Source organism: Phodopus roborovskii, unplaced genomic scaffold (genome assembly GCF_943737965.1).
Source record: "Phodopus roborovskii unplaced genomic scaffold, PHOROB, whole genome shotgun sequence".
Classification (NCBI taxonomy): domain Eukaryota; kingdom Metazoa; phylum Chordata; class Mammalia; order Rodentia; family Cricetidae; genus Phodopus; species Phodopus roborovskii.
This window is the reverse complement of record NW_026126517.1, coordinates 1795595-1817781: the sequence shown is the minus strand read 5'-3', so window position 1 is coordinate 1817781 and position 22187 is coordinate 1795595. Positions and strand designations below refer to the sequence as shown.

General features: G+C 40.3%; 1 protein-coding gene and 1 pseudogene across 1 annotated transcript in view; one reads left to right on the top strand and one right to left on the bottom strand.

The window, feature by feature from the left end:
• Nucleotides 1-22187, bottom strand: part of Prkcsh (protein kinase C substrate 80K-H) — a 283668-nt gene that overhangs the window by 98980 nt on the left and 162501 nt on the right. The window lies entirely within an intron of this gene.
• On the top strand, nt 15802-16950 carry LOC127231329 (mitochondrial ribosome-associated GTPase 1-like; annotated as a pseudogene).

Sequence of the window (22187 nt, the reverse complement as noted above, 5' to 3'; positions counted from 1 at the left end):
CTCTCTGGGTTTGAGGCTGGTTGGGACCACAGTGTGAGACCTTGTCTTAAAGTTGTTATTTAAAAAGTACTATGCCATCCTTCAACTCCCTCCTCTTAGGAAGATAATATGTCCCTGACCCTATCCCATACTCCCAAGCCCTCCAACTCCCTTATCCAAGCCACACCTGTCTGGAGTTAGTTCTATATGTCAAATGCCACAGATTTTGTTTTTCTGGTACTTACAAGAGAGGACCTGGCACTATCCAGGCAGGGGCAGTATTGCCCCACATCCTATGAAGCACAATTCTTAAAAAGAAGGCACAGCTACATTAAACATCATACAGAGGCTGATGAGAGGGTGGAATGCTGTGACCGGGAGCCTAATTACAAATTATCTCAAGTTATCCTAGACTTCTACATATTCATCATTCACCTCAGTGTCTGACCTAACATCCTTGGGATTAACATAAGAACCATTTGGGGTAGAGGGCTGTGTGATGGAAAAGTGGCTTAGTAATTAAGAGCCCTGCCTGCTCTGCCACAGGACATGTTCAACTCCCAGCACCCACATGGCAGCTCACAACTGTCTGTGACTCCAGTTCCAGGGGATTCAACACTCTATTCTGGCCTCTGCAGGCACAAGGTATGCACGTGGTGCAGACATACAGGCAGACAAAACATGCATGCACGTAAAATTAAAGTTTTAAAACACAGGGTGTGGTGGTGCTGGTGCATTTAATCCCAGCACTCTGGAGGCAGAGGCAGGCAGATCTCTGTGAATTTGAACCTAGCCTGGTCTACAGAACAAGCTCCAGGACATGCTCCAAAGCAATACAGAGAAACCCTGTCTCAAAACAGAATTTTTTTTTTTGGTTTTTAGATAAATATTTACCATTGTTATTTGTGTGTATGTGAGAAAGAGAAAGACAGAAAGAGAATCCTTATCTACATGAGTGTGTGGATGCCATGGTACACGTGTGCAAGTGAGAAAACGACTTAGTGGAGTCATTTCTCTCTGATTTTTACATGCATAGCATGGGTCAGAACTCAGGTCTCCAATCTGTGTGGCAAGCAGCTTTACCTTCTAAGCCATCTCTACCATACTGGGAATACAGATGTGCACTGCCAAGCCCCATTTAACCCAAACCATTGATAGTATGTTGTTTACAATAAATTGTTTTGTTTTGTTTGAGACAAGATTGAAAGAGGTAAACTAAACTTAAAGGCTTCACTTCTAATAATTCACATGGGGGAATAAATATGACAAAGCCTTAAGTTCCCATACTAAAGAGAAATAAAGGGACCAGACTGTCACTCAGTACCCTGCTTTAGCAGTCATGACAGGCTATGTGTAGGTCTCTGACTCATCACATGACACAAAGAAACAAGTTACTAGTCTCCTAGATGCTTGGTTCCTGGGAACTGTTTGGCCACAAAAGAAACCCCAGGGGAGAACAAAACCTCCCCTGTAGTCTCCAGGATACAGTTATGAAAACTATTGGTATCTATAAACAGCAGGCCACTTGCAAGTAACAAGACAAAGCCATAGAAACCACAGAATGTTCCCTCTCAGCACTGACCAATGAGGATAATTGGCACATGGGTATTTCATGCCAAAATATGACTTTGAGAAATTCTCCTGATTGTTCCCCAAATGTCAACCAATCTTCAACCAACCCATACCTACTGATGTAATCCTGTGATTTTTGCCTTTAAAAACCTTTCAGTAGGCCTGGAGAGATGGCTCATCAGTTAAGAGCCCTGGCTGCTCTTCCAGAGGTCCTGAGTTCAATTCCTAGCAACCACATCACTATTTGTAATGGGATCTGGTGCCCTCTTCTGACCTGCAGGCATACATTCAGGCAGAACACTGTATACATAATAAATTAATAAATCATTAAAAAAGAAAAAAGAAAACTGACAGTAGACAGAGAACTCTATTCCTCTGGTGACTGGTTCATCAGCCAGCTTATACATTTGTGTCAGTGGGTCTGTCTCCCTGGTGGTCTTTGCTTTGGGGATCTTCACAACTTGGACATAACAAAGATCTTATTACCTAATCTCGGCTGGCCTTGAACTCACACAGATACACTTACCTCTCACCTCTTGAGTGCTGGGATTAAAAGCATGAGCCACCATAAAAGGCTATCCCATTTACAATTTTACATGACCTGGATGTTAACCTCTCCCTGAGGCCAATGTGTCCTCTGTCCTACATGCAACTGTTGAACCCCCTAGGCAATTCACAAACATCCTTTACTGAAGTTTCAAGGAGATCAAATACCCTCTTCTGACTTCTCTGGCATCAGGTATACACATAGGGTACATATATACATGTTAGGCAAAAACCTCATACACACGAAAATAAATGGTTTTTAAAAAATAAAATAAACCTGGCAGTGGTGGTGCATGCCTTTAATCCCAACACTCAGGAGACAGAGGCAGGTTCAAGACCAGCCTGGTCTATAAGAGCTAATTCCAGGACAGCCTCCAAAACCACAGAGAAGCCCTGTCTCAAAAAACAATTAATTAATTAATTAATAAAAAAAAAAGTGGAGTATGATGGAGCATGCCTGTAATCTCAGTACCTAGGAAGCTAAGGCAGACATTTTATCCTGACTCCAAGGCACAGTATACCTTGTCTCTAACTGCCCTCCCCGCTGGAGTTCGTTGGTTAAGTGTTTTCCTAGCATATGCATTGCAACACCCAGTCAAAAAACAAAAGCAAAACAAGAAGACAGGCATGTGGATAGGAATGGTCATTGTAGTGAGATATTCACTTTGCTTCAGTGGCACTGACCACGCCCATTGGGGGTGGAGCCAGGGGCGGAAGTGACCTGTGGAAGGAGGTCTGAGGAGGAGCCCAGGAATGCTCCCTTGCTGGTGGGATGCAGAGAGGAGAGCATCTGGTGGAAACTGCTAGTGTTCATCTGTCTAGGTTGTAAGTTATTTCTCCCCAAATAAACATCTGTTCGGCCTATTTGTTTATCCTGATCCTTATTAAACAGTGATATCTAGTGTCAGAAGCGGGATTAGGATTTTCACAGCACCTGGGTTTCACCCAGGTGGCAGATGTCATTCCCTTCCCCCACTGTCCTTGAACAGGCTGTTGCCTTGCCTAACCAGGCTGACTCACCACAGCTTGTGAGACATTTGTGTCTGCCCTACACCTCCTTTTATATGCACTGCAGCCCTGAGACCACTGCTCCTCTCCTGCCCATTCCCTCACATTGCATTCGCACAGAGCCCTGCTGTACCTGTCCCCGCTTGTGTGTTGCTGTGCATGGCCCAGACTCTGGGCCTGCCCTGCTTTGTGTGTTTCTGTGGCTCGGTGGCGCCAGTTGCAGGCCACACCTGTTAGCCTTGCGGTCCCAGCAATTTGCACAAGGCTCGTTTCACTCCTTTATTTAACAAAATTTTGCTTGCCTTAGTTTGTTAAGAGCTATTCTACAGGGACCAGGATCAAAAGGATCGTCTGCTGTCAGACGGTATTTGGTAGTACACCTCCAAACGTAACTACCTCAAGTTGACATCTACAACTAAAAGCATCAAAGTTCCAGGACAGCAGAATTACACCTAAGGTAATTGTAACATCCTTTGCAATTTAAGCTGATATAATATCTGAGATCAGTTGTTCCATACCTATGACAGATAATTTTACAATGCAGGACTTTACGAATTCTTTTACTTCATATATAGAAGGAATTTTAGCAGAAGAAAATTATGACTGGACTAATATATACATACTTTTCATAACAGCAATGGGTTTCATCATTAATATCATATTCTTAAAGAAATGGTTTGAGATTAGAGCAAACAATAAGGAACTTGTATAAATCATAGGAAACTTAGTAACAAAGATTCAAAATATTGAAGATGGCAATAGAGAGCTGACAGGTAGAATACAAAACATGAAATATAAAAATGACCAAATAGAAAACAGAATTTGTTCCATGTCTGATGCCTCAATAACCAAAACAGAAACAATGCAATGGATTAACATACTAGCAGAAACAGTTCGTTCCTGGTCAGATTGTTGGATCCTAATTCCGGGGTCTTGATGGGCCTGTGGGAGAGCCCCGCGATACAAACACCAAAATCAGGAAATGCAACAAGCAAGAGGTGTTTATTGAACAAGTGCACTCGGGTTTCAGCAATCTCGGGGAAAGCTGCACACCCCTCAAAGGGTCCAGGTTCTTTTTATAGAGACAAACTGCAAATCAGCATACATGCATGGGGTACAAGGTGATTGATTACAAAGTATGATCTCATATTTGAGAGATTACTCAGGTATGACCTGTTCTTATTCAAAGGATAAACCATACAATGACTTGGAAAGTCCCCAGACTGTCCCTTGGCCAGGAGTGACCCAAACAGGGCTGTTCATCTAGAATCATTTGTTCCAGGGTTGGGGGCCTATTTCCTTGTTGTGGGCCAAGACCTGTGAGAAACTTTTTTCATACTCTGGCTTTCTCTTGGCTGTAACTAGCCCTATTTAACAAGATCAATCTAGCATAAAACCACTATCCCCATCACCATAGTAACCTTTCTTGTTCTCATAATTCCTAATGTTTCCTCCTATGTCAATGTCCATTCTTTATGATTTTCTATATTCCGCTTGCAAGAATTATTCTTCTGCCCCTTTCCTACATGCAAACTAAAATCTTTCAGGATGAAGTTACTAATAAGGTTAAAAAAAAAAAAAAAACTGGAACATCAGATAGAAAGACTAGCAGATAGAATCTCTTCCATGTCTGAGGATAATGGCAAGCTAGCAGATAGAACATTGTTTCTGGAAGGCAGTTTACACGCCATTCAGATAATATCTAAGGATGATAAGATTAAAAACATGGAATCATTCATAGTTGATGAAGGCTCTAGAAAGTTATATGACTCAAGAAATTCAGACACTCAAAGAAGCAATGAAGAATAGATTTCAGGCCATAGAAGACCTTCAATCTGATACATCAGAAGAACTACAGGTAACGGGACATGAAAAAGACTTAAATTTTTCTACACTATTTAGGGTCAGGGAAACTTTCCCATATTTATTAATGAAAAACCAGCAATAAAAAACACCCAAAAGGTGTAATTGCATATCAGTAGGAACCAATATGTATGAAAGATTTAAAAAGTATAAAGGAAGCAGTAGTCTCTTATGGCATGCACTCACTATATGTGAAGCAACTAATAGAATCATTGGCAAGGAATAACAAGGTAACCTCTAAGGATTGGGATCAATTAATATCAGCTGTCCTTGAAAACTCCTCTCAATTAGAGGAGAGAGGAAGCAAAATCTCCTGAACTTCGGGGCTTAAATAAAGTTTATGAAGCTCCCCAAAATAAAATTCTTGATGAGGGTCTTAATGCTGACCCAGAAACCCAAGCTGCCTATGATGAACATATCTTGTCTCTATACAGTACAGCAGTTCTGAATGCTTGGGATAAGGTTCATGAATTAGGAGAGAGGATAGAATCCTATACCAAGATAAGGCAAGAACCTAGAGAACACTTTAGTTTGTTTCTAGAAAGATTATCTAGGGCAGTACAATTAGAGGTAGCAGACACAGATTCTAGGCGAATACTCATAGAAGCATTAGCTTATGAGAATGCAAATCCACAATGCAAACAAGTGCTTTGGCCTTTAAAAACCAGATCAGCACCCTTGGATGAATAAGTCCTATATACAACCAACATTGAGTATAATGACAATAACACTGAAGCTTGGGTAGGAGAAGCCATATCTAAAGGTCTAAGAAGACATCAAGATAACAGAGGTCTTAACTATGTTGACAAAGAAACTTGGGTAGGAGAAGCCATCTCCAAAGGTTTGAAAAGATATCAAAATGTCAGATGTTATAACTGTGGTAAGATAGGACATCTAAAAAGGAATTGTAGGCAAAGCATCTTTAGAAATAACACTCCCAACAATGAATCAAACAGAAGGACTCAGCCTTCTGGGTATGTAGAAGGTGTAGCAAAGGCAGACACTGGACAAATGAGTGTAGATCAACCAGAGACAAGCAAGGAAAACCTTTACAATCAGGAAACCCATTGGGGGGGGCATCTCAAAGGTCCCCATGTCAAAGGTGGTCCAAACATTCCCAGTCACAGTGGAGGACAATCTCCCACAGGACAATTAGAAAATCCTGTGCCTATTGTAAAAACTCATACCGCTCTGGATGGCAAACTAGTGATGGAAGTTGAATTAAACATGACAGAAGGAAATAAAAAAATGTATATTTTGGCAAACCTCTGTAAACAGTCAAAGGCCTAGATTGATAGTTAAGATGAATAACAGACTGAAGGCATTGTTGACCCAGGGGCTGACGTAAATATCATAACTAATAAATTTTGGCCTTGAAGATGGCCCCTGCAAAAGGTAAATGTTCAATTCTTAAGGATTGGAACCCTGTCTCAGGTAAAACAGAGCACGAGATGGATTGAATGTATAGGACCAGAAGGACAGAGAGGAAAGTTGAGACCATATGTGACTGATGTAGTGATAAACTTATGGGGTCATGATCTATTACATTAATGGAATACACAGATTAACATTCCTCCAGTATAGGTGATCCTACATTCAAAACAGCTGGACAAAGCAGCCTTACAGACTACAGCCAGGATTTCTGAATTTTCTTCGAATTCCCCATGACAGCGCCCCTTACCAGCAGGAAGTAGTTTGGAAAGAACAACGCCCAAGTTCCCAAATATTGGCTATAAATGTTTGTTTTCATTTAAATGGACTTTATTATATAAAATAAATAAATAAATAAACATTCCTCCAGTATTAGATAGGAACCATAAACGAACTCATGATTGTGAGAAATATATAAAGTACTATACAAGACAGACACCAAATATCCAGGCTGTACAAAAACAGAATACAAGTGCTGAACAAACAGAGGAACCAAAAGCCCTACCCTTAAAATGGCTAACAGATGAACCTGGGTAGGGCAATGGCATATGACCTCTGAAAACTTAGACGCTTTAGAATACCTGGTTCAGGAACAGCTAAAGGCTGGACATATCGTGGAATCTACCAGCCTTGGAACTCTCCTGTATTTGTGATCAAAAAGAAATCTGGTAAATGGAGAATGCTTACAGACCTGAGAGCCATCAATAGTTATCCAGCCAATGGGCTCTCTACAGCCTGGAATGCCCTTGCCTTCTTTGATACCCAAAGAATGGCCTATTATAGTTATTGATTTAAAGGATTGCTTCTTCACTATACCTTTACAAGAACAAGACAAAGAGAAATTTGCCTTCACGGTACCTAATTACAATAATTCTCAACCGGTGAAGAGATATCAATGGAAGGTTTTGCCACAGGGAATGCTAAATATCCCCACCCTGTGCCAATATTTTGTACAAAAACCGCTGGAAATAATTCATAAACAGTTTCCAGAGTCCATAATCTATCATTACATGGATGATATATTGTTAGCTGACTCTAAAGGAGAAATATTAGAAAAAAATGTTTGAGAAAGTAAAGGAAGTTTTACCTCACTGGGGATTACAAATTGCACCTGAAAAAATATAAAAAGGAGATTCTTTCAACTACTCAGGATATAAAATAGGTCTACAGAAAATTAGACCACAAAAAGTACCGATCAGGAGAGATCGCTACCAGACTCTTAATGATCTTCAAAAATTTCTAGGAGAGATTTCTCAACTGCAAATCATTATTGGAGTAGAAGGGTATGATTTGAAAAATTTGAAAATGGCCCTAAAAGGAGATAAGGACTTGAATAGTCCACGAATACTATCAGCTGAAGCTGAGAAGGAATTAGAATGGGTAGAAAAGAGGATACTAGAAGCACATGTGGACCGTGTGGATCCAAACCTAGACTGTATAATGATTATATTACCATCTAGAGAATATCCTTCAGAGATTTTGATGCAGAGAGAAGATAGCATATTAGAATGAATATTTCTACCACATAAACAGAATAAAAAACTAAAAACATATATAGAAAAGATCTCTGACTTGATTATAAAAGGTAAATTAAGACTTTGTCAACTAACAGGAAGGGACTCAGCAGAAATTATAGTACCTTTGACTAATGAGGAAATTTCCTCCTTATGAAAAGATAATGAATATTGACAGAGAGCATGCAGTAATTTTTTGGGAATGATTAGCAACAATTATCCCAAAAGTGAAAGAATAAAATTCATAAAGAAAACTATTTGGGTCCTTCCACTTATTGTAAGAAAAACACCTATCTCTGGAGTTCATACAATCTACAGTGACACAAACAAATCAGGTAAGGCAGGATATAAATCAGGAAAAATTAGCAAAGTGGTTCAAAGCCCTTACAATTCTGTACAAAAGGCAGAATTGTATGCCATTCTCATGGTACTTATGGACTTTACAAAACCCCTCCATATACTTACTGATTCTCAATACACAGAGAGTATTGAGAATACAGAATTTATTCCTGACGATACAGAATTAACTTCATTGTTTATACAGTTACAAGATACTGTCAGAAAGAGGACTCATCCTATATATATAACACACATCAGATCCCATACAGGTCTGCCAGGTCCTCTAGCACAAGGCAATGATGAAATTGATCGTTTATTGATAGGAAGTGTGCTAGAAGCCTCAGAGTTTCATAAGAAACACCATGTGAACAGCAAAGGTTTAAAAAAGTATTTTTCTATCACTTGGGAACAAGCCAAGGAAATAGTAAGGAAATGTCCTACTTGCTCATTCTATAACCAAACTCCTTTACCACCAGGCAGTAACCCTAAAGGTATAAATAGGAATGAAATATGGCAAATGGATGTGTTTCATTTTGCAGAATTTGGGAAATTAAAATATGTACATCACACTATAGATACATTTTCAGGGTTTCAATGAACCACTGCTCTGAGCTCTGAAAAGGCTGATTCTGTTATCACACACCTATTAGAGGTAATGGCCATTATGGGCATACCTGCACAAATAAAAACTGACAATCCTCCAGCATATGTCTCCAGCAAATTGAAACAGTTTTTTGAGTATTACAAGATAAAGCACATAACTGGTATACCACACAATCCTACAGGACAAGCAGTGGTTGAGAGATCCAATCGTACTTTAAAAGAAATGCTCCATAAACAGGCAGGAAGAACCAAAACACCCAAACACAGATTACATAATGCTTTATTAACATTAAACTTTCTTAATGCTGATGAAAAAGGAAAAACAGGTGCAGAAAGACACTGAACAATAGAAAAAACTTCTGAACTAAATCAGCCAGTGTACTTCAAGGATGTACTGACCTCAGAATGGAAAGCAGGATATGTGTTACGTTGGGGTAGGGGTTTTGCATTTGTATCTACAGGAGAAGAAACCTAAGTTAATCAAGATTCGAGTTGAATAAGAGAAACATCTTAATGATGAGAAATGACAAGTCATCCAACAAATTAGGTCCCATGAGGTGTGCGGAGGCCTCTCAAAGGTAGGGGAAGTGTTCTGTTCTTGTTTTTACAGGAAAAAAGAGAAAACCTATCATCAAACAGCCAAAAGACACTGCACATGTAGGTGCCTACAGAAGAGAAAACAGCTCTTCAGAAACAATCACTTAAGGAAGCAGAATCTGATATATGGTAAACAAAAAAAAATATTTAATTGTAAAACTATTTCTATATAGAAATCTATTTCTCTCTACTATCTAGTATTCCTGAAGTCCCAATTTTGTAAACCAATGCTGGCTTTGGAGTTGGATTTGGCTTTCCTTCTCTAAATTCAAGCATGTTGTTAAGATTAAATTCATGGTTTCTGCCTTAAATCAAGAAGCCAACTGGTGTAAGGCAGAAGAAAACAAAATCTGGGGACTCATATCTTATATGCAATTTTCTCTCTGAAATCCTAATTTTCTCACATACTTTTAATGCTTATTGTTGTCTTTCCCTAATGCATACCTTAACACTTGAAAATTTTACTTTAATATTGATGTGTAACTTTTCCACAAGGAATAATAACGATTCCTAACAGCAGTCTTTGAACTCTCCGGAAAGAAGATGGGGCCCCACATCATCGTTTCCACTTGACTCAACCTGATGCATCGGAACTACAAACATCACCCTAAAACCGGTTTGAGACTGTTTTGCTTGAGACAACTCATGACTAGCTAGCTGTAATGGTGCACCTTTTTATTACACCCTGGCCAGAGTTTCAAATAGAACTATAGTCAAGAATTTTCTGCCACACAGTGACTAGCTACATATGTCACAGCCAGTTCTGTTGAGAAATTTGGTTGCTAAAAATTTTCTTCCTACAGGATCCATTGAAGCAATCATCGTCCCATTTCAGCAGGAAGTAACCTTAAGATAACGACGCCCCCTTTCCCTACCCTTGGAATTTTGGGATAATAGTCATTGTCTTTGGGTTGGTTTTAGTTATTTGGGATTGGGTGATGCTTACACTCGGGTTTATCTTTTAGACAGGAATAGGGAATGGTTGGGAAAGGTATGGTTTAGATGGGATATAGGTAGATTAGCCTATTTTCTTGAGAATTTGAGTAAGAATGAGATAGTATTTTACAGCTTACATTGTTGTGTATTCTTATGTGGTAAGCTATGTAAAATTAAGTTTATATTTTGTTATATTGTGTTAAATCTTTCCACTTACAATGTTTTATGCACATTTTTTTTACCATATTCTATGTATGTATACTTTTCTTGTATTCAAGACATTTTGTATATTGATACAATTTGGGATATTTATCTTGCTGCCCTTTATAGTTCTACCTCTTGTCTTGACACTTATACTCTACCTCTATTTTAGGGATTTACATGTATGTATATGTAAATAGTTATATTGTTTAAGTATTTGTTCCTGCTTTACTCAGGGAAGTTTTAATCAGTCTTTTTAGCTAAGTTCCCGAGTATTACAGATTATCTTCACTCACATTTCCTGTACCTATGAGATTAGTCAGATATAGATGCTTAATCTTCAATCACTTCATAGAATGCCATGCAGAACATGGCATTTAAATGTTTTAATATTAGTACTCCATTGACATGAGACACTGTTGCTCCTGACAGCACCGTGCACTTTCCCGAAAAAATGTTGGACACTGTTGTTACTCCTGCTGGAGTTCAATCTCGCCTCAGCTAATGGCCTGTTGGGCAAAGAATTGCCCCCACCTTGACCACTGATTTGGACATGCAGTCCAATGTGCTTGCAGGAGACAAATATAGAAGACTGCTTGACCTTGCCAAGTCAGGGTAAGACAGCCATTCTACCTCCCTGCTGTTGTTGTGGTCTGTCAAGTTCTCTTGGCCTTAGCCAAATATGGGTGTACCAACGTGGCTGAAATGGTCCAAGGGCCAGGCATGATGGTGCAGACCTTTAATCCCAGTACATGAGGCAGAAGCAAGCAGATCACTGTGAGCTTGATGCTTTTGAAACTGTTTTACAAGTAAATGACCATAAAAAAAGAATTTGAGAAGGGTCTCACTATGTAGTTTTGGCTGATCTGGAATTCAATATGTAGACCATCTTGCTATAAAAACAGGCTACCCTTGAACTCTCAGACAAGCACCTGCCTCTGCCTTCTTAATTCTGGGAATAAAGGCATAAGCCATGCTACCTGGCCAATTTTTTAAAATTGTGTGTGTGTGTGTGTGTGTGTGTGTGTGTGTGTGTGTGTGTGTGAGTGTGTGTGTGTGTGCGCGCACCCACCATACCCCATAGAGGTTATAACAGAGCTCAGGGCTTTAGGTCTGCTAGAGCTGGAGGTATAAATAGTTGTACACCATTACATGGGTGCTAGGATCCAAATCAGGGTCCTCTACAAGAGCAACAAGTGCTCTTAACTGATGAGTCACCTCTCCGGCCCTGCAAATTACTATTTAAAATTGATGTTAGCTAGGTCTGGTGGCACATGAATAGAATATATCACTTAAGAGTCTGATGCAGAGGATAGCGAAACCTTGTCTGAAAAAAGAACCAGGATGCACTTTAGTGATGGAACATTTGTCTAAGGCCCAGAGGTTAGTCTCCAGCACTAAAAGTCAAAAGCATATAAAAAGACAAATGCATAGGCTTGTATGAACTATCCAGTAGAACTGTGGGAAGTACATATTTGTAACAAATCTTTGTCTTGCCAGTTCCCAATGACACAGAGACTTGTTATCAATTATGAAATCTCAGCCTATACCTTAGAGTTATTTTTAACTAGCTCTTACAACTTAAATTAACCCATTTCTATCATGTATCCTGCTTCCTCTGTGTCTCCTCACCTCTCTCGTGTGTCTAGATTCCTTCTCCTACTTCCTCCCTCTGACCAGAAGTCCCACCAATGCCTGCTTTTTATTACATCAATCACAGCAATGCACCTTCATACAGTGAACAAATACCCTACAACATGTATCTATTATTGCTGTAACCCGGTTTCAACCCTTTTGTTGTAGCATAGTTTCGTGGGAATCATATAACAACCATTGTTTATTTCTTCTGGCTAAGATTCAGATGCTAAAATTTGAGCAGAGAAACCCATGGAAGACAGTAAGACAGCCCTCTTAGACTTCATTGTGATGCCAGTGTGAACTAGATTTTCTAAAAGTGTCTCTATTCATATCTTGTCAAGACAGCCTGGAGAGAAGACTCAGCTCTTCCTAGTACCAATGTCAGGTGACTCACAGTTGCTAATAACTCCAGCTCCAAGGGATCCACAGGAACACCACACACGCGCACGCACACACACACACACACACATCATATACACACCAGACACAGACAGAACTAAGGAAAAACATTTCACATAATCTTTACAAAAATCTTGTCAGTAAATGTTTGTGTGAACCTTAATTCTCAAAGCAAAGGATTACTGTGACAGTAAAGATGTCTTCATCCTGGTGGATGCCTTATAAACCTTTTTTGATTGTGGTTTGGGGAGGTGGTCATAGATAAGAATATTTTCTATTGCAGAGAACCAGTTCTAGCTCATTAAAAGTTTCACCAACTCCCAATAGTGTGTCACATTGGAAACCAAACCATTAAACAGGGACTTGTAGGGGGCCCCTAAAATTCAATCTACAGCTAGGATTATGCAGTGTTTAGGGGGCTCACTTGGGTTATGTATAATGCTAAGCTCCAAGCCTGGAAAGGGGGGAGCAGATCCAGATTTCTGGCACCTTAAAGAGGCCTCTGAACATGTTTCTATCAGAAGGGTCACTACATGAGCTGGAGGAGTAGCTTAGTGGGTAAAACATTTGTTATGAAGTTTAAAACCCAAGTTTAAATCCCAGAACCCATGTAAAAGCTGGGACAGGATAGTTTTTATAGCAAGTTGTTCTTTATATCATTAGCTCCCTAACATTGACATGGAGACTTTTTTTTTTCTTTTTGAGACAGGGTTGTTCCTCTGTGTAACAGCACTAGCTGTCCTGGAACTAGATCTGTAGACCAGGCACAGAGACCCACCTGCCTCTGCCTCCTGGGTGCTGGGATTAAAGGTGTGTGCCCCCACTGCCCAGCTGAGACATCTTATTGATTATGAAAGCTTAGCCTTAGCTTAGGCTTGTTCCCAACTAGCTCTTAAAATTTAAGAGCCAGTTGGTGGTGGCTCACACCTTTAATCTCAGCACTTGGAAGGCAGAGGCAGGTAAATCTCTGAGTTTGAGTCCAGCCTGGTCTACAGAGCAAATTCCAGGACAGCTAGGGATGTTACACAGATAAACCCTATCTCAAAAAAACAAAGCAAACAATCAAACAAAACTTAAATTTACTTGTTTATATTAACCTACATTCTGCCACGGTGCTCATTACATCTCCTCAATACCATATGTCTGACTTCCTCCATGTCTAGCTGGTGAATCTCCTGCCTCAGATTCTTTTCCAGAGTTCCAATCTCTGCCCAGAAGTCCTGCCTATCCTCTCTGACCTAACTATTGGCCATTCATCTCTTTATTATATCAATCAGAAGGTGCCTTAGGCAGATGAGGTAAAACAAAGACACATCTTCACACAGTGTACAAAAAGATTATCCCAATATCTCCCCATTTTAGTTCAATAAAAGATCTTTCTCTAACATCAATAAACTATATACAACAAGCACAATTATCAGGTAAGAATTATATTCACAGTGTCCAGTCCATTTGTATTTAGCAACTTTGGAAAAATTATCTATGCTATCTTGATGAATCCAAAGTTTTATTCCTACATAACTTTCTGTCATAATTTGTATTACTAACCTAAAAATATCTTTTTAAACCTTAAAATACTTTTAGATAAACAATTTAAACTTTTGTGTCTCTCAACTTTTATAAACTTTACATCACTTTAATGAGTTTCTTTTCTGAATTTTGTAACAAGAAAAACTATAAGAGTATAAGTATCTAGTTGGGTGGTGGTGGCTCACACCTTTAAACCCAGCACTCGGGAGGCAGAGGCAGGCAGATCTTTGTTGTGAGTTTGAGACCAGCCTGATCTACAGAGTGAATGCCAGGACAACCTCCAAAACAATACAGAGAAACCCTGTCTTGAAAAACCAAAAAAAAAAAAAAAAAGTACCTACTCTTCAACCAGGAAGTGCAGAGTGAGCAACTTCCAAAACTACAGAAATCACAGAGACAGCTGGCTGCTTGGACAGTTACCCAAGATTCCTCGGCAACACTGGGCCATCCATCTCCATCTTCAGCCTACAGTACCAGAATAGCCCAGAGAATTTTTTATGAAACGGGAATTCTGAATGACTGGTCTACTTTGTCTTGGCAAAGTTCAGCAGTTGACTTTGAAAGACCTGCAGAGCGTGGACCTTCACACTCCGATTCAGGAAAGGCGACACCCCAAATCACTCACGAGAAGCGGTCTCGATGCAAACTGCATGAGGAGTTTTTATTCCAAGTGCACTGGGGTCCACAGTCATATGCCACGCAGGGATAGAGGACTGAGGACCTCAAGGGCAGAATTGAGATAGCCTTTATAGGATTTACATCAAAGCTAACAAGGCCAGTTTCAAAGATAGCCTGTTATTTTCACTAGGCCTAAAAGCAAGATCATGGGATAGTTCAAAACTTGGATGGTTAATAAGGTTTCCTAGGTTACAGAGATTTTATAGAGTACACAGTTTTTACAAGGTGGGATTGTTTAGCCCACCTGCAAGGTTAGGGGGTTTTCTTTCTCTAGGACCAGCTGGCTCAGTGGCCTTGTCCTTGAGCGGCTGGGAGAATGTCCTCTCCAGTCAGGGAGTTATCTATATCTATTGGCAAAAGCTCTTGTTCTTTCTAGTTTTCCCTTCTTGCCATGAGTCCTGTCTTTTTAGTTATTAATTTTCTTTGTATACAGGATGATCCATAACAATTCCCAGACTGTTGTGGATAACAACATTCCTCAGAAACTATGTGGCTATGAATAATAATTTCCAGAAACTGGTCATCATGACCAAGCTATTTCATGTGTTTTCTTTTTCCTAAGCTTTGCATGCAGCTAGGGTGATTTTTACATACTTGTTGGTGGATATTTTTAACTTTTAGTGGTCATTAGAGAGTTAGGCTGCATTTTCATCCTTTCAACTTCCTTTGTATGCTGCTTGCCAATCTGGACCGCATACTGACAGCAGTGGAGGAAAGAGCAGGTTCTTGCCCAGTAGCTAGCTTTGCTACATTTGACTCAAACTCCATATGGAGGCTCGTTGATGCCCATGATCTTCTTTGAAGTAAATTGGTGCTGACAGGAGCAGACGTGTCCCACTATCATGAAAAGCCTTATGTTATTAAAACATCTTAAATGCCATATTCTGTAGATCTGTGAAGTGTTTGAAGACTATCTATCTAAAATATACTTTGTTTTACCTTGAAAACATATCTAGATCAGCTCGCTATGAGGCTGTGGCCGCAGGCATGGCGTGCCGTGGGGGCGCTTGGCGGGAGTGCTTCCCTCTGCAAGGTCACAACGTGGCACGTTGGTTCCCGGCCACATGGCCAAGGGACTGAAGAAGATGCAGAGCAGTCTGAAGCTGGTGGATTGTTTTATCGAGGTTCATGATGACCGAATCCCACTTTCAGGTCGAAACCCTCTGTTCCAAGAGCTGCTTTGTCTGAAGCCTCATTTGCTTATCCTTAACAAAATGGATTTGGCAGATCTTACAGAGCAGCAGAAAACTGTCCAGCACTTAGAAGGAAAAGGCCTGAAGAATGTCATTTTCACAAACTGTGTAAAGGATGAAAACATCAAGCAGATCATCCCAAAACTCACAGAACTGATCAAGTGCAGCTACCACTACCATCTGGCAGAGAACCTGAAGTACTGCGTCATGGTGATCGGTGTCCCCAACATAGGCAAATCCTCTCTCATCAACTCCCTGAGACAGCAGCACCTCAGGACAGGAAAAGCTACCAGAGTGGGCAGTGAGCCAGGAATCACCAGAGCTGTGACATCCAGAATCCAGGTGTGTGAACGTCCACTGATGTTCTTGCTGGATACTCCTAGGGTGCTGGCTCCTCGGATTGAAAGTGTGGAGACAGGCCTGAAGCTGGCCCTGTGTGGAACTGTGTTGGACCACCTTGTTGGGGAAGAGACCATGGCTGATTACCTCCTTTACACCCTCAACAGGCATGGGCTATTTGGGTACGTGCAGCACTATGGCCTGGCCAGTGCCTGTGGCCACATAGTGTGGCTGCTGAAGAACGTGGCTGTGAAGCTGGGGAAGACCCGGAAAGTAAAAGTGCTCACAGGCACAGGTAATGTCAATGTTATCCAGCCTGATTATGCCATGGCAGCCAGAAACTTCCTTCCGACCTTCCGCAGCGGGCTGTTGGGCCAAGTGATGCTGGACCATGATCTTATGTCTACTTGCTGATAGTGCAGACCCTTGAACTGGCTGGCTGGAGTATGGTCTTCTGCATACTCCATGGAACTGCAGCTGGAGGGTCTAAAGCTTGGAACTGTTGCCCTACCCAGAGGCTATATGTGTTGGTACCTGAGACTCAGGCCCCAGCTCCAAAGGGCACTCTGTTCTCTTGTCCATTAGTCTGGCCAGTCCTCATTACTACCATGGGGGTCCCAGGGGTCCTGTGTAAATGGCTTGGTCAGGAGGTTTTCCCTCAGTCTCAAGTAGAGGTTAATGCTATCTCAGAGGAGTCAAAGCTATAGTCTGTAATTTAAAAAAAAAATTGGATTAAAAAGACCATTTAAAAAAAAAGAAAGAAAGAAAACATATCTAACATGACTGCAAGTTTGATTGTTATAGGTGACTAACTACTAAACTGCATTTCTTAATTAACCTAAACAGTTTATAATAGCTTTCAAGGACGAGACCTTTATATTACATTTTTAAATGAGTTTCATAGGTACCTTAAACAAGAGTAGAAGATATGCACAGTACTGTGTAACAAGGATGACCTTAATTTGTATCAATATACAAAAATCCCTTAAGCAAGAATAGAAACATATATATAGTATGTTGTAACAAATATAACTTTAAATTTGTATAACCACAAATGACAACTTGCAGGCAACCTCCCTAAACAACAAAAAACACCCATAACCCATACAACAACCAAAAATCACCCATCTCACCTCCCAGGAATGTGGGTGTCATGTTCTTAACATTGTTTCCTGTTGTCTTGAGGCAACAGTGCCTGGAACAATCTTGGCATAAGCCTTAGAGATTTGCCACCTTTTTGTTTTAGAATAGCCCATTGAATTAGAAGATGGATACCTTCAGTACCAATCAACCTTCTCCCTATCCCCAACTTCCTGACAAGTAGAATTTAGGGCTTACAGGAATGCAGTTAGGTTACTTGGTAACCCCTCCTTCTGCGATTAGGGTATTTAGCAACTCCTGAGATCTCTTCACCCTGCTAACAACCTGGTTATCTCTACCTGCATTTCCTCTTAGCTGATATCCTGCTCACCTTCAGTGACCTATGACTCAGAATATCCTGCAGTCTGGTTACTGGGCAATGACCTCCCTCTTCTGAATCCCCGCCTTACCTAGCTTCCCGCCCTAACCATTATAGATCATGCTTGAGAAAAATAAAATTTTGCAGCTTGATCAGAAAGCCTATCTTGCTGTCTGTTTCTTGCGTCTCTTGTCCCCCATTCCAGGTCCTTTGAGGTTCAGGCCCTCGTTGCTGCCCTGCTTTCCGGGGCACAATAGCAACTTTAGGGAACCCCAAAAAAATTAGGATAATGGTCAAGCCCTGGGGGAACTAGCTGTATCATTTGTTGTCCAGTCTCTGTGTGATGGGAAATGAAGGGCTTAACTGAAGTTCTGACTGGAGTAATCTGAGGCTTGACCATCTTAGCTAGTCTCTATGAAGTTGTCCTGGACACGGATTTTGAGGAAATGGCACTGAAAGGCTGGATCATCTGGGTTACTCGTCCTGTCTTCATTGGTATCTGGTCCTTTGGTTCTGAAAACACAAACTTTAAAGGTAACATACATATCTGAATTAACGCAAGTATGGAATGTGTAGTGTGCATAAGTCAGCTAAAGATGATTCTCTACTTTATGTTTGAGCAGGTAAAAGGCATTTGTCAACTTTATAAGTCCATTTGGACTGTATAAACGAACTGTAATATAAATCTCCATGACATGTGAAAGGATGGCATGTAAAAATAAGTCATGAGAATTCTGCACCCAACAAGATTTATCATGTCTCAACCAGTCTCAGAGCTGTTGCCATGCAGAGGGATGTACACATAGTCACCTGCCTTGTAGTTTCTCTTGGTTTGTTTCTTCATGTCTGTAGCCAATATTTTCAGGAGGTCTCCCCCAGTCAAATCTGATCTTTATTAATTTTGAAGGAATCCATAGCTTTTCATTTCCTGTGGAAACAAAGGCATAGCCTTTTCCCCAGTACATTTCCTGACTTCTATTCTGAAGTTAAGACATCCTTAAAAATATATGTGGTATGCAAAAAACTGAGTTTACTAGAGATATGCTGGAGCATTGTCAGTCTTAATTTGTAAAGGTATTCCTAATATAGACGTAACTTCTAATAAATGTGTAATTACAGATGCTGATCTGAAATGGAAAACTTGAATTTGATATCATTGCCTGTAAGAGGTCCCCTAGGGTGTTTCCCAACAAGGGGATACCTTCTTTGTACCTTGTTGACCTGCATTCATTAGTTCAATGCATACTTCAGAAGGCTGGTACCTTCTTTTTGGATTATCTCTAGAAAAACACTTAGTTTCTAGGAATGCCTAGCCTATAATCCCTTTTGAAATGACCTTGATTGCCATAGACAAGACATTTGACAGTTTGGCTTTTCTTAAAACACTTAGAGATTATTTCTCCAATTAAAATTGTATCATAAGTATAAATCCAGTATCAGCCATATTTCTAATCCACTCATCAATCGGTACTGCTCTTGCCTTTAGAGACCTGATAACTTTTTTGCATTCAGAATTAGCATTCTTAAAAGCCAAAGATTCAATTGGTATCTGAAACTGATATTCTTCTACTTACAGCTGAAGTCAATCTTTGTAAAAAAAAAAAAAAAAAAAAAAAAAAAAAAAAAAAAAAAGCCAATCAGTGAATGAGTCCTTTGGGCCTTGTATAATTTTATTAAATGGTTTATTCCTTCCACCTTGTCCCAAGCACTAAAGCTACTGTGACATAGTGGCATCATCATATTCAACCTACGTTTACATCTCGGCATATTGGCCTTCACCTAGAAACGACTCTTAGGAACTATTGACTCCTCTACCCCCATTTCCCTGTTGTCTCCTTAGCCTTTTCCTTCCACCATGATCGCCAGGGTAGATGAGGACCAGCTTCTAGTACAGCTTTTGTCACATCTTTCCAGTCTTGCGGGATTACTCTATTTTGACGTGCCCAAGAGTTTGATATCTGAATTAGTTTCTTTAGAATTTTTTAAAAGACTCATTTATGTATTTATTATGTGTAGCATTCTGTCTGCATGTATGCCTACAGGCCAGAAGAGGGAAGCAGGTCTCCTTACAGATGGTTGTGGTAGCTGGGAATTGAACTCAGGTCCTCTGGAAGAGCAGTCACTGCTCTTAACCTCTGAGCATCTCTCCAGCCCATTCTTTATTTATTTATTTATGTATTTATTTATTTATTGAAATCTAGCATTGCTATGGGATGCTATCCAAATTCTTCATAATATTAGAGTACCTATCACCTTCTGGTATCTTTTATATTATAACTGGATAAGCTACTGACCTTTTATCTCATTATACAGTGGTGTGGTAGGCTCTTGTCTTAGTCCCTGTCTTTCAGTATCTTCCTCATTTTTATTTATAACTCTTTCTAATGTTTCTTCTAAGGTTTGTCTTTTATCAAGCCACCTTTTTTATTTTTATTTTTCTTATATTTCTAAAGCTTTTTTCTTTGAGAGTGTGCAGAGGGTGACTATGGTTATTAAGAATAAAATATGTGGGCTGGAGAGATGGCTCAGCAGGTAAGAGCATTGGCTGCCCTTTCAGGGGACCTGGGTTCAATTCCCAACACCTACTGGGCAGCTCACAACTGTCTTTAACTGCAGTTCCAGGGGACCTGACACCCATGACAAAAAACCAATGCACATAAAATAAAAATAAATATTTTTCTAAAGCTGGGAAGTGATGGTGCACACCTTTAATCCCAGTACTCAGGAGGCAGAGACAGGCAGATCTCATGAGTTTGAAGCCGGCCAGCCTGGTCTACACCCGAAGTGAGTTCCAGGACAGCCAGGACTACACAGAGAAATACTGTCTCAAAAAAAAAAAAAAAAAAAAAAAAAGCAAAAACAAAATCAAAACGAACAAAAAAAAATCAGAAGAATAAAATATGAAATCCCAAGATGATAGTATTAATTAATCTATATTAGGCCAATCTCAGTTAAGTCATTTTTTTTTTCATTTTCTGTTTTCTTAGTTACTTCCCATTTACAGTCATAAAGCATCATAACCAAGACATCTTATAAAAGAAAAGCATTTAATTTGGGGTTTAGAGTTTCAGAGGGTATAAATCTATGGTAGTAGAGCAAAACATTATGGCTTATATTGTGATTTGAAAGTTGGAAGCAGAGAGACTCAGAATAGAGTTTTTTTACTCAAAGCCCATCCCTAGTAACACACCTCCTCCAACAAGGTCACCTCTCCTAATCTCTCCCAAACAGTTCCATCAATTTGGGGCCAAATATTCAAATATATGAGCCTGCGGGGGTCATTCTCATTCAAACCACCACAGTACTGATGTTAGTATTCAGGCATTGGCCTGTCCTTGGGGTTCTAGCAGGACACACCCTCAACTGCAGCCCCTAAGAGCACCACCTATGCACATTCACTACATTCCCTTTTAAAAGGGCCCTGCCCACCTCCGTCTCTCTTTCTCTGTCTGTTCCTCTCTCTTACACACACACACACACACACACACACACACACACACACACTCCCCTCTTTCTGCTTCTCTGCCTGTCTCTGTCTCCCTGCCCCCTGCCTCTCTCTCCTCTTCTACTGCTCCTGTCCCCAGAGACCTGTCTTCCCTGCTCCTCTCCCTTTTCCCATTCCGTTTCCAAAAAAAAAAAAACTCCAAATGAGCTCTGTTATATGCTTTCTTTTTTCTCTCACACTGCTTTTTTAAATTACAAGTGATTTAATTGCCATGGTCCTACAGCGAGATAGAAGGTATAGATCAGAATTCCCAGAAGCTCCCGGGCCAGACAGCATAGTACATGCAAACAAGAGATCCTGACTCAAACAGTTTGGGATAGGCCAACACCTGAAGGTTGTTCTTTACCTTTACTCTCCACACTAGCAGTGGCACAAACTATCTCTCTCTCTTTCTCTCTCTCTCTCTTTCCCTCTCTCTCTCTTTCTCTCTCTCTCTCTTTCTTTCTCTCTCTTTCCCTCTCTCTCTCTCTCTCTCTCTCACACACACACCCCATTAAAAAAAGCAACCAATTAGTAAGGTAGTATTGACATCCGCCTTTAATCCCAGCAGAGGCAGGTGGATCTCAGTGAGTTCAAGGCCAGCCTGATCTACAAAACAAGTTCTAGGACAACCAAGACTGTCAAACAGAGAAACCCTGTCTGGAAAAAACAAACAACCAATTAGGGCTAACAAGAAGGCTCCAAAGGTAAAAGCACTTGCTGGGCAAGTGTGGAAACCTGAGTTTTATCTCCAAAACCCATGTAAAGGAGGAGAATAGACTCCATAAAGTTGATCTCTAATCTCCACAAGCACATGGTCCTCCCCCCCCCCCATGCCCACACTTCAATAAATGAAATGTTTCTTCAAATGTTTACTT